At 39.0% G+C, this 13,556-nt stretch overlaps 1 pseudogene; it reads left to right on the forward strand.

The window, feature by feature from the left end:
- The first annotated feature begins 9,325 nt into the window (after positions 1-9,325).
- On the forward strand, positions 9,326-13,174 carry LOC101956674 (ribosomal protein S6 kinase delta-1-like; annotated as a pseudogene).
- The last annotated feature ends 382 nt before the right edge of the window (positions 13,175-13,556 follow it).

Genomic DNA, 13,556 nt, shown 5'->3' on the forward strand with positions numbered 1-13,556 from the left:
AAATACTAACAATCATAATTTGATATTTTATATAAGTAAAATGGGAAAATCTTTGGATTGAAAGCTAAGGTTTAGTGCTAATTCTGTCTGCCCAGTTATGTAATCTTTGGAAATTTACCTGACATCTTAAGCTTGTGTTTTGACACCTAACATGATGAGTCTTGGATCATGAATCAATCAGATGACCTTTAAGTTCCATTCAGCCCTGTCATGTTAATTTAGGGTCTATAGTATCTATGTGCAAATTATATGGACATTTAAAATGGCACATAGGTTTGTAGAGAAGACAATTGGTTATAAGTTTGAGAAGTTTGAGTACTTACTATTGTGAGACATGATATTGCAAGAGAAAGAGAAAAAAGAAATAATGTTCTTTGCTTTTTGTTTTCACTAAAGTTCATAAAGTGTTCTAATTTAAGAGCTAAAAATAGAAAATTGATTAAAAATTAATTGGTTTTAATATACATGAAACACTTAAGGACTTTTAAAAATTCAATACAGAGTAGCCCAAGTTTTCATTTTAATAGTCATTTTACCAGCATGAACTTCTCTGAATAACAATGACCACATTACCAACCATTTCTATGTAATCAGCTGCTACTCTAATTCTTTAGAGAGTTGGTGGCCACTTTGTTGATCAGCCAACCAAAATAACTGTAGACACATATGATTTCATGTGTGTGTGTGTGTGTGTGTGTGTGTGTGTGTGTGTGTGTATTCTTAATCTCCCTGTTTCATTTCAATAGTCAGGAACACAAACCCCACAAGTCTGTTTACTGTTATTAATATATGGTCTTAACAAATTGCAATCAGAATTCCTGGAATCTGCAGATATTGTCCTGGGATGTGAAAAATGACACCCATTTACAACCTGCCGCCTCTTTTTTGGCACTTCATAATTTTACCTTCAAAGTCTAGTGACATGGCTTACTCAATTTTCAGTCCCTGCAAAGTTGGACAGTTAAAGTAGAAGTGGTATTGGCAAAAAAAGGGAACGGGAGTATTGACATGGCATGTAATTACTTTAGATATCAAGACTTTGGCATGTTGTTCATGGGATATTTTATCTTGTCAGAAAGGCATTAAGGGATGTGTTGGTGGGGTGGCATGAAAGCAATTGATATCCCCATGGCAATTTTTGGTATAAATGGGAAATTTTAAAGAATTGCTATTTAAAAGTTTGTTTTCCTATGGATAGAGCGTTACAAAAAATAACATTTGTACTGTAACTTAAAATTTTAGGAATAATTAGAGACAGTGCAATTTAGTGTTGAGAATTCTGGGCTGGGATTCAGAAGAAACTCCTCTAATTTGAGCTGAGTGAGCTTGGGCAAACCACTTCACCTCTCTGGGCTTTGTCTTCCTCATCTGAAGGTTGAGGATTGCATGGATAGCTCTGCCTACCTTACAGGGCTCTGAGGGGATCCAATAAGACATTGAAGATGAATGTGTTTTTATGTGTGGTAAAACATTTAACTAATATAAATTATTCTTCCTCATTATTTTCAAGGAAAATATATTATTGCCAGTACCTATCACTTTCTAAACATTCAGAAAGTGTTTAGAAAAGCCAAATTCCCTTGACTAGGAATCTCCTCCTGTCACCAATAATAATTCCCCTGAATTCCTCACACAATTCCTCTGTCTTTCAAATACTTCTAGGAGAAGGGCATACATACATATTATAATTCATCTCCTGATTCAAAAGGTTTTGGCTGAATTTAAAGATCTGTTTTGCTTAACTCTTGATACTAACTTTCATCTGGTGGACCCAAGGAATTTATGATCCCATTCCTTGGTCCTACTATGCATGTGGGATTTTATGTGTATGAAACTGATGCCAAATCTTCACCTTATGGACATTCTCTGCTTGCACTACCAGAGTCCCATTTAACCTCCTTGAAACAACTTCTAGGTGCTGCTTCCCCGTGGCTTCTATACACTCTTCCAGCAACAAGAGCTTAACAGCCAAACCAGCACACAGGAGAGCTGCCATGTGCATTGACCTCTGAATTCTACATCATCTACATATTTGATTTTGTTTAATCCCCATGACCATCTGATGAGTCTGATGTTATTTTCTTATTTTATATATCAGAAAACTGGCCTCTAAAGGGTAACTAACTCAAGGACACCCAGTTAAAAGTGGAACTAATAACTGGACTCAGACCCATTCAAAAGCAAAGTCCATGTGGGCAACTCCAGGTTATCTTCAGCTTCCACATTTTCTTTCTTCCTTCAGTTACATATCTTTGTCTGCATTATTCACACTCAAAGCAGCCTACTATACCCTGAGTGCAGAAAGTTCTCTGGTTTTGCATGTGACATTTCAAAACAGCCCAGCTATATAGACATGATGAGTGTTTTAGGCTGCAAGGATTTCAGCTTTATTATTTTAATTCTGAAAGGATCCTATCAAATTTGATAAGCTTGATATGTTCTGTAAATTCCTGCTGCCTTCTTTAATGCAATCATAGCTTCCTGGGGGCTGGGTCCTAGGAACAAAGCTTCATCTTTCATAACTTTTCAGCGAGGGATTTACTATGTGGTAGAATTAATAAGTGCAGTGCATTTCACAGCTTTTCCACCTCAAATGGCATTTCTTAGTCAGCACAGTAGGTTTCCCATATGTATTTCCACAAATAGTAATTCTTCCTCGGAGTTCAGGAAGATTTGCGGAAACAAGTATTTCCAAATTAAATCTTATTCTCAGTTCCTGCTCAGCATACACTAGCCTAACTTGATGAGTGCCTTTGACATGTTAGGGAATAATTAAATTTAATTTCCATGTACAGAAGAGAAATGAAAAACATTTCTGCAGCCCTGCAGAGGCTGACACTATGCTATTTCCTTCATGCTCTCAATAGGGAAGGGAAGTGGAATCCCAAGAGAATAGAGCATTCCTCAAAGTTCTAGCAGAAAACATTCTAGAATAATACAGCCTCTGCTAATCTGGCAGTTTTTTTTTAGTCTTTAGGGATGAAAATTTGGATGCATTTGATGAAATATTTTTTTTGTTCTTTTGAGAAGGTAGAAAGATAATCTGACTTATTTATCTTCAACATGTTCTTCAACAAATCATTGGCTTTTAAAGAGCAGATCTGAGGGGAAAGCTATAATATCATATATTCCTATCAGCAAGCTACCAGGGGTGGGTTCTTTACTTTAAAATTACTAATAGTAACCAAAATAATCACCTCAATGTGTTGACAACTCTTTATGTATCAGAATCTATTTTCTAAGCTTCTCAATAATCCTAAGAGACAGTCTTATATATATTTAAGGTTAAGGAAACTGAGGCTCAGTTTTAAGCAGTTTTCTTGATCTTAATTACCAGCCTGTACTTTTGGATTTAGGGTCTGACTAGCTCTAAAGTCTACCCTTTCTAGTACAGTGTATCCTAGATAAGAGCACAATTTCAAGTAGCAGACATGAGTTTTAAACTCAGGAACTGCCACTTACTGGCTGCGTAAATTATATCTACTTAACATTCCAGAAGCTTGAATTTCTTAAAAAAATAATAATAATAAATGAAAATAGGGTTGTTGAGGGCATTAAAAGAGAGAGTCCATACACAGCACTCATGGGTCTTAGCTGTTTTTAATAATCTCCAGAAAGAGGATCTACATTGACTCTTCACTAAGTAGACCCTCTTTCTTGAGTTTAAAGTATGGAGAGTTGCAGAAACAATAAGGCAACTTCCTTAACACATGATTGAATGGAACAAAAAGATACACTGAAAACTTAAAAGAAAAGGGGGAGTAAAGGAGATACAGAAACTGGCCTCCAGCCTACAAGCCAAACCTGAGGTGCCAATTGTTACTTAATTTGAACACAAACAGTAATGATGGAAGGGTAGTTTTGACTCGTTCATTCAAAAAATCAATTTCTTTATTTGCTTCTTTTTTCTCAAGAGTGTGAAATCATGGTCCAGTTTACCCCCTGGGTAAGAGTCGGCCCTGTTTGAAAATTCTTATCTCTTGTCATGAGATTTGACTGGGAACAAAGGGTCAGGCTTTCATAAAGCTTGAGATAATGGCTTTCATTAAACTTATTACTGATACACCATCCACTTACTTGTAGTGAGGTAGATTCTAAAAAAGAACATGAGTGACAGTCCTTACTGTCTGGGTCGTTGGGTCCTTTTTATTCAGGCTTCTCCTTACTCTATTCAGTTTGTTCTTCTAGTGGTTTGAATGGAAACCAGAAGGTGGACTGAGGTAAAGTGATCTGAGAACAGCTCTGAGGGAAGAGGTGCCAAGACCCAGAAGTCCCTGCCGGGGCTCAGATCTGTTTCCGTGAAACGGTTTCGCTCTTTTGCACAGCTGTATAAATTACACCGATTTCAAAGAAACAAAACACCTTTTGTGCTTGTCTTATTCTGAGTTCTTTTTCATCCATGCCAGAATTCTTTCTGTGTAAAAAATAATAGCAGAGATTTGTTTTGCAAAACTCTGTGCTCCAAGCTGGAAATGGAGGCTGGGGAGAAAGGAAGGATTTGATTCTGGATTTTTTTTTTTTTTTTTTTTTTATCATGTAGTAGGCTGACTTTCCCTCCGGTGTGATAAAAAATAAAATGAGGCCAGATGGCAGGAGTTGTTTATGGGTTCTGAAGTAAAAGTATTAAGTCGTTAAATTTTGGAAGCTCTCTCTCATTTATTCCAGCTTCTTCTCACTGAATCTGGGTGTTCCCTGGTTGGAGGTACAGGAAAGGAAGCTGAGTGGCAGATGTGAATGGTTCCATGCACTGGGCACTTGTAAAGCCTTCCTTTGCTTCCCGTTGATCTCCAGCCTGGAGCAATGAGAAGGAATGTGCTTTCCTGATAGGAGTGCGGAGGAGCATGGCAGACCTGTGCTGATGGCTTTCCTTAGGGGGAAGTAAGGGAAGGTTGGCCACCTCTAGTTGGAAGGCCTTTTAACATGTAAGGATACTTTGAGGTGTGTTTCTTGGCATTGGTTTTTCTGAGGACTCTTTCAAGTGAACTTACCGTCACTGAAGGATCCAAGAGGGACGTTTTCCAGGGTAATAAATCCTGGATGGATTCAAGCTGGTTTTAAAACTGCTGACTGGTGTCATCTGTGGAAGGGAGTGATGACACTGTCCTGCAGTCAGGTTTGTAGGGGAGGAAATCTGTCAAGTCCACGTGGGCAGTGGGGAGCAAGTTGCACCAGTTTGGAACTGGTCTTGCTATTTCCTGTAACTCTTGCTGTGCAAATAAATATCCCCAGAATTAAGCTACCAGCTTACATTAAAAAGTTCCACCACCTAAGAAGCATTTTGTCAGGTGGTGATCGTTTTTTCCTTGTGGAGCCCACATTTGTCCTGGTGTTCTAATTAAGTTACAGGAACGGATTGGGTTTGAATTTTGGGTTTAAAGTCCTAAATCTGCTGCTCACTATCCAAGTGAAGTGGACAATTAACACAACAGTTCTAAGCTACAGTTCTTCATCTGTAAAATGGGGACATGAATAACGTTTGTCTCATCAGTAATGAGGGAAGGTAAATTGGCAGTGGGTGTAAATGCCTTACCACAGTTCTGGCTGGTAGTTCTCAGCTTTTGATAAGAGCCATCCAGCTCACAGGAAAGCTTACCAAAATAGCTGGGCAGCTAAGGAGTCACACCGAGAATTTAGAATCTCCTTAGGGGCACTAATGCCCAGTTGCTTTTAATACATGTTGAGAAACAGGAGAGTCTCTGTCAATCTGTGGGGCTCTCCCCAGTGTGGTATGCTGCCCTGTGAAGATCAGGGTGTGCCAGTGTTAACTAGAGCTTGGTAGAGGGTGGGCAGGAGTTTAGATCAGGAGGAATTGTGGGGGATTGTCAGTGCTTTGGAGTAATCCACTGCTGGGCCTATCTCATTCTTGAACTGGTGCTCTGGAATAATCAGGGAGCAAGACAGAAACAACAACCACAACAGCCACAAGAACCAGGAGGAGGAAATCCAGCAAATCCCTGGGGAGCCTGCTGTATACTGAGAAGAAAGGCCATGGGCAAACTCCCCACTGCAGAGTTTTCCTGGGGCCTTCACTCAGAACTATGTTGTAAAGATGCATATTGTGAGCTGGGTGGGTTGCAGCACTTGCCTATAATTCCAGCGAATCTGGGGGCTGAAGCAGGAGGATGGCAAGTTCAAAGCCAGCCTCAGCAACTTAAAGAGACCCTAGATAACTTGTGAGACCCTGTTTCAAAATAAAAAATAAAAAGGGGTAGGCAATCCTGGTACAAAATAATAAGAATAAGAATATTGTGAATTTTCATTGCTTCTTAATGTTCCATTTTCTTATTTTAAAATACTCCAGGAACATGCACTCCAGGCCCATGCCTGTAATCCCAGAAGCTCAGGAGGCTGAGGCAGGAGGATCAAGAGTTCAAAGCCAGCCTCCGCAAAATTGAGGCACAAAGCAACTCAGTGAGACCCTGTCTCTAAATAAAATACAAAAAATAGGGCTGGGGATGTGGCTCAGTAGTTGAGTACCCCTAAATTCAATCCCCAGTAGCCCTCCATAAAAATTTACTTCTAAAAAATGCAAATACTTGCATTTTATGGAATCTAAAAATAAAACATAATTCTGTGTACAGTATATGTATACATTTTAGAAAAATGTATGTAGAAAAGGTCTCCCTTTCCCATTTTCCACCATCTGAAGCAAACTATATTATATATATGTATATAAACAGTTTATCAGTAATATAGGAATAGGATCATAGTGTAATATGTTCTGTGATTTTTCATTTACTAATATGTCTGTGAGATTTACATAATAGTAAATATAGATCTAATTAACTGTTAAATGACATTCAATTGTATGAACATTGATAATTCGAGAGTTTCTCTATTGGTGATTGTTTGGTTTTCATTAGTTTACTATTACAATAATATTGCAGTAAGCATCATTTACATATATCAAATCAATGCCTAGAAATAATCCCTAGGCTATGGGATATATAAATTTAAAATATTGTCTTTTTTAAAAATCTTGTTCAGTTTAAATTGAGGTTTAACAATTTTAGTGATCTCTCCAATGGATCAGTTTTTTATTTTATTAATTTTTTCCTACTTTTATTCTGTTTTCAATTTCATTTATTTTTTGCTCTGATTTTAATTTCAATCCTTTTTTGCAAGCTTTGGATTTGGCTTTTCTCATCTTTTTCTACTTGTGAAAACCTAAATTATTCATTTGAGACCTTTTTTCCTCCCCAATATAAGCATTTAAAAATAGAAATTTCCCTCTGAGCACTCTTTACTCATATCACAACTTTTGTTATATTGTTTTTTAAATTTACATTCTACTCAAGTATTTTTTCAACTTCAGAAAAGACTTCCATTGAGATATCCTGATTTCCCATGGATTATTTAGAAATATGTTTTTTTTAATACTTGTCCACTGGTGGCAAGTCATCTCTAGATACCTTTTGGTCATTGAATTCTAGTTTATTTTCTTTGTAGTCTTAGAACATACTTATTATGACTTATTTTTCTGGTATATCTTGTTGAATGGGCCATCTGAATTTTTAAATATTCTGCTATTTTTAGTATTATTTGTTCTACAGATGTCAGTTAAGTCCAATTGGTTGTGTTATTTAGATCTTCTGTATCCTTGCTGTGATATTACATTTAGTGAGAGAGGGGCTCATGTCTCCAACTGTCATTGTGGCTGTCTGTTTCTCTTCATTTGCATCAGTGTTTGCCTCATATATTTTGAAGTACCTTTTTTAGGTATGTCCACATTTAGAATAGTTTATATTTTTGGAAAATTGACTCTTTGATCTGTATATAATATTACTTTTAGTGATTAATATCTTTATTTTAGATTTTTCACATTTTTATGGGTTCTTTTCAGTTTTATGTGACACTTTGACATAGTTATACAAGCATGGAATATATCTTATTTGCACTAGGACCACATTCTTGTGGATGTATATGATGGTGGGATTCCCTTATTCTGAAGTATAATTTATTTGATTTTTATCTAGCCATTCAAGCTTTCATTTGATTAGTGTGATGTGATATCAAGGTAGAGTTGGCTTAAACTTGAGCTATTTTTGTTATTTATCCTCAGTGCAACATAGACTTCAAAGTCCTTATACAGATATTTCATGTTAGAGTGTGGATTAGATGGCCAGAGCAATATCCTTTCAATCCTGAGTCTTAAAATTTCCCTTTATGTTTCATTTCAGAGATGTTTACTTTGCATGCTCTCCTGTCCTTCTTGTAGTGTTTCTCTACTATTGCTTCTTTTTCTGAGCCTGGACTTTGACATTGAGCAATGGTAGTGGTGGGACAGTATCCTCTCTGTTTTTCTGAATAATTTTCAGTTTCAGTCATGCATGATGTCCCCAGGTCTTAGAGGTATGACTTCTCAATTCTCCCGTGTCTCTGTTATATGTTGGATCTGGAATGTCTCCCAAAGGCTCATGTATTGAAGGGTTGATCCCCAGCTGATGGCACTTTGGGGAGGTGGAGGAAACTTTAGGTAGTGGAGCTCAATTGGAAGGAAACTCAAAAGGAAGTAGATTAATGGGACATGCCTTTGAATTACGTTGGCCCCTTACTCTGTTTCTCTCTTTGCTTCCTGGTCATCTCGAGATGAATATCCTGCTCAGTCTTAGACTACAGCCACTGTGATGCTCTGCCTCGCTCCAGTTCCAAAGCAATGGGACCAGTCAGTCATGGACTGAAAGCTCTGCAAGTGTGAGCCAAAAAAAAAATCTTCTTTAAATAGTTTCTTCAGGTATTTTGTCACAGCAATGGAAATCTGATTAATACATTTTCCTCTGGCTGTATTTGTGAGTTTAGAATATTATCCTACCCATCCTCCAAAAGTAGACTCACCAACCCCCATTTATTTTCCTCAACTGAAATGAATTATTATTATTATTATTTTTTGGTACGAGGGATTGAACTCAGAAGCACTCAACCACTGAGCCACACCCCCAGCCCTATTTTGTGTTTTATTTAGAGATAGGGTCTCACTGAGTTGTTAAGTGCCTCACCATTGCTGAGGTTGGTTTTGAACTTGCAATCCTCTTGCCTCAGCCTCCTGAGCCATTGAGATTACAGGTGTGTGCCACCTTGCTGGCTGCAATGAATTTTTAACAGTGCCCCAAGAGAGGGTTTTTTTTCCCTTACCACATAGATTAAGGAAAAAAGAAGATCCAGTCAGAATTTGTCTTCCTTTCCAGCTTTGAACCACAATGGAAAATTTAAAATGTTTTTGGATAAGTTTTCTTAAATGTCATCATGCAATTAAGTAAATTGTTACTAAAATATTATCAAATGCTTTTAGATCTTTAATATATTGAAATAATGGGGAGGTGCCGCCATGGAGCCTCTTCCTTGCCACTTGGGGACCTGGACTGCAGCAGCTCTGGGTTGCCCTGATGATCCTGGGCTGACAGCGACAGAGGCTGGGAGTAGAGTGCTGTCTACACGGTCACCAAACCCCAGTGGCACCTAAAGGGCTACATGATAACCAGAAGATAATTGTATGGAAGAGATATAGTGATTTAAAGAAACTGCACAAAGAACTATAGCAAATTCACAATAACTTATGTGGACATTCAGAATTGTTCCCTCTATTTGCTAAAGGAAAAGTGGCAATTTGATGAAATGGTTATTGAAGAGAGAAAACAGTGGGCTGGAGACCCGCTGTAGTTCTCGGCCAGTACTCCAGCTCTGTACAACAGGAAATAGCTTGAAAAAAATTTTTTAAGTGTCTTTCAATGGCAGACTTCTCTCCAGGATAGAAAACCCTGCAAATCCATATTACATTTGTTGTAATTATGCTGATTTGTGTAAAGATAGAATAAAACAGGCATTGCATATTCAGAGAGGGTGAAATAATTAATGAAGGTTCTGACTTAATTGGTCTTGCTGAAGCTCACTCAGATTCCCTCATTGATAACTTTCCTGAGGGTAGTATAGAAGGCTTCTCCAGTGACAGTGATCTCATATCTCTTACTGTTTGTTTCAGTCAGCTTTTTCACTGCTAAAGGATCCAATCAGAACCACTGTAGAGGAGGAAAAGTTCATTTAGGGGTTCATAATTTCAGAGGTCTCAATCTATGGACTACAGACTTCATTTCTCCGAGCTCAAGATGAGGTTGAACATCATGGCAAAAGAATGTGGGATTGGGGAAGAGACTCACGTGATGATCAGAAAGTCAGATACAAAATATATACCCCAAAGTCATCCTATGTCCCTAGTGCCCACCTCCTCCAGCCACACTCCACCTGCCTTCAGTTTCTACTCAATTAATCCCATCAGATGATTAATTCACTGATTTGGTTATTGCATTATCTCACATGTGAGCTTTTGGGGGACACCTCACATCCAAACCATAATACTGTTAATGTGAATTCTCTTGCCGAGTTAGATGATGGAGGGGCTTCCAATCAAAATTATCCCTGTAGAACTTTTGGTCTCAATCTTTCTTTGGATTCTTCAGCATTAGGGGCTGTTACTTCGGACATGTGGACAGAACAAAACAGAAGAATAGGAAAGTTGTAGCCTCTTTCTTGGCCGTTGAAAAACTAAGCTTGGCAAAGAGATTATCTGGAAAAGCAGGAGAATTAATAAAACTGCCTTTTAAGAGCAAGAAAAAGATGACTATGAAACTGCTTCTGATTTTTATAGGAAGGGAGTCGATTTACTCCTTTTTTTTTTTTAAATTTATTTTTTAGTTCTCGGCGGACACAACATCTTTGTTGGTATGTGGTGCTGAGGATCGAACCCGGGCTGCACACATGCCAGGCGAGCACGCTACCGCTTGAGCCACATCCCCAGCCCAATCGATTTACTCCTAAAAGGTGTTCAAGACTTCTTTTCTCCATTAGGAGAGGCAAGCCCTACTTGCCAAGAAGCTGTGAAGAGAACAGCACAGTCTCTTGTGCAGGCAGAAAGTTTCTCCAGCCTTTATGAAAACCCATAGCTTGATGATCCATCTCAGCTTCCAGGATCACTCAGTTCCAGGCCCCCTTGGAACCTAAGGAGCCTGCCAAGAAGCTGAAGGCCTTCAGAGTGTTTGGAGTGACTGAGAAGATTTTACTTGGAATGGACACAAGGTCAAAACAGACATTGATTTTAAAAGTTCTAAGAAAAAAGCAGTGAATCTGGCAGGAACAGAAAAAGCATCATTTCCTGCTGTGTGCCCAACCTAGTGTGTCTGCACAAGTGCGTCATCTCTGAGGAGTTCGTATTTCTTGTGCTACACCATGCAGAAGTTGGCAAACTCTGGTGGTACATCAATAAATTTCTAACAGAAGTCCTGAGGAAAGCTTTGACATCAAGGAAGTGAAAAAGTCCACACTGCAAGCAGCCATCTTCAGGGAGGGCAGATTTAAATCCAGAGGAAGTGATGGGGGAAGCAGCGCTTAAAGTTCTGCCTCTGAACCTAGTCTTACTCCAGGTTCTCACGATGAAAGCAACCAGGAAGATGGTGGCCATAACAGTTCTCCAAACTGGTCAGATTTTGGTTGAAGCTCGGAAGAAGAATGCACTACTAGTTATTTAACATTACACAGTGAACATGGGCAGGAAAAGATTGAACCAGGGTCTTTGAATGAGGAGCCCCTCAGGAAGACTGAAGGGAATGACATTGATACTAAAGCCATTAGGAGCTTTGCAACACATCTTGCTGCTGACAGCGACAGCCTAGCACACAGAGCCCATGACCTGAAGTTCTTCCCTGGAGAGGAGGACCTACAAGAAGTTCTTTCTCCAAGAACCTCTGATTCCCTCAGCAGATCAAAAAACAGCCCCATGGAGTTCTTTAGGAAAGACAGTAAGAGGATAGCACAAGTGAACTCCTGGGACTTAGTTTTAGAGAAAAATTGTATAGTCTAAAATCAGAACCTTTGAAACCATTCTTTACTCTTCCAGATGGGGACAGCACTTCTAAGAGTTTTAATTCCATTGAGAACAAGGTAGAGCTCAAAGCTCAGGATACCATTAGCAGGGGTTCAGATGACTCAGTTCCAGTTATTTCCTTAAAGGATGCTGCTTTTGATGATGTCAATGGTACTGATGAAGGAAGACCTCATCTTGTAAATCTCCCTGGTGAACCAGAACCAACAACAGAAGCTGCTGCAATAGGACCTACTTGGTTTACACAGGCTACTGTGGCCATGATAGAAAGTAAACTGTTGGAAGCCCCGGATGTGCTGTGCCTCAGCGTTAGTATTGAACAACGTCAGGCCCCTGAAGAAAAAGGCACAGAGGAACTGAGTGATCACTCTAGGCCCAAGCCCTATAGTATAACCAAGACTCACTATGCACAAGAGGATCTTGGTATATTATTTGTAGCAGCTGATGATCATAGTAGTTTGGGGGACATGCCTCTGTTACCCAGCTCACATGCTATGTTGCAAGGACTTGGAGTGATGAAGTTGGCAGTAACTGCAAACACCACAGAAGAAAGATCATTTTGTATTTCTAATCCCCTCTTAGGTGCTAATGAATATGATGCAAACACAGACACTTTAAAAACAGAGGAAGTACTGCTGTTTACAGATAAAGCTGATGATTTGGCTAGAGAGGAACTGACTTGTTTATTCCAGAGATACTCTGAAAGGAAGGGAGAAAGTGTGTTAGCACTAGAAAGAGACAAGGGAATCCATCATATTTTTGAGGACAATGATAAAAACATTAGCACCAAACTCCAGGTTTTATATCCCAGAGGGCTGCATTCAAAGATGGGCAGCTGAAATGCTGGTAGCCCTTGATGTCTTACATAGAGAGGGAATTGTGTGCCGAGATTTGAACCTAAACAACATCTTATGAAATGATAAAGGACACATTCAGCTAACATACTCTAGCAGATGGAGTGAGGTCGAAGATTCCTGTGACAGTGAGTCAAAGAGAGAATGTACTGTGGCCCTAGAGGTTGGAGCAATCACAGAAGAAACGGAAGCCTGTGATGGGTGGAGTTTGGGTGTGGTCCTCTTTGAACTTCTCACTGGCAAGACTTTGGTTGAATGCCATCCAGCAGGAATAAATACCCACACTACTTTCAATATGCCAGAAGGTATCTCTAAAGAGGTTCACTCACTCATTCAATGGTTCTTGCAGTTCAGCCCTCTGGAACATCTGGGTGCTGGTGATGCTGATGTCGAAGACACCAAATCTCATCCAGTTTTTACCCCCGTGGATTGGGCAGAAGTAACGAGATGAACACATGCAGGATCTTTTTCATACATTCTAATTTTCTGTAACAGGCAACTCCAGCACAGAAGCAGTTTGGCCTCAGTCATTTATGAAACACCAAAGCATTAGATAAAGACCTTTATTAGGAAATGGGAGGAGGAATGGGGATAAAACTGATTCATTTGCAATTTTTGCCTGGACAAGATATTAGCTAATTTTGCCAGAGGGTGTTATATGCATACCTTTAACCAAGGTATGGTTAATTTAATTTAATTAACATTTAGGATTATAGTGCGTTGCAGACCCAACTGAAATAAGAATGTCCTTCAAGAAGTACCTCTGATACAGAGAGCTCTAGATGTAGAATTAAGTTTTACTTGAAAGAAGGTCCTTAACATGACAGCTAAAA

The sequence above is a fragment of the Ictidomys tridecemlineatus genome, chromosome 3 (assembly GCF_052094955.1).
Source record: "Ictidomys tridecemlineatus isolate mIctTri1 chromosome 3, mIctTri1.hap1, whole genome shotgun sequence".
Classification (NCBI taxonomy): domain Eukaryota; kingdom Metazoa; phylum Chordata; class Mammalia; order Rodentia; family Sciuridae; genus Ictidomys; species Ictidomys tridecemlineatus.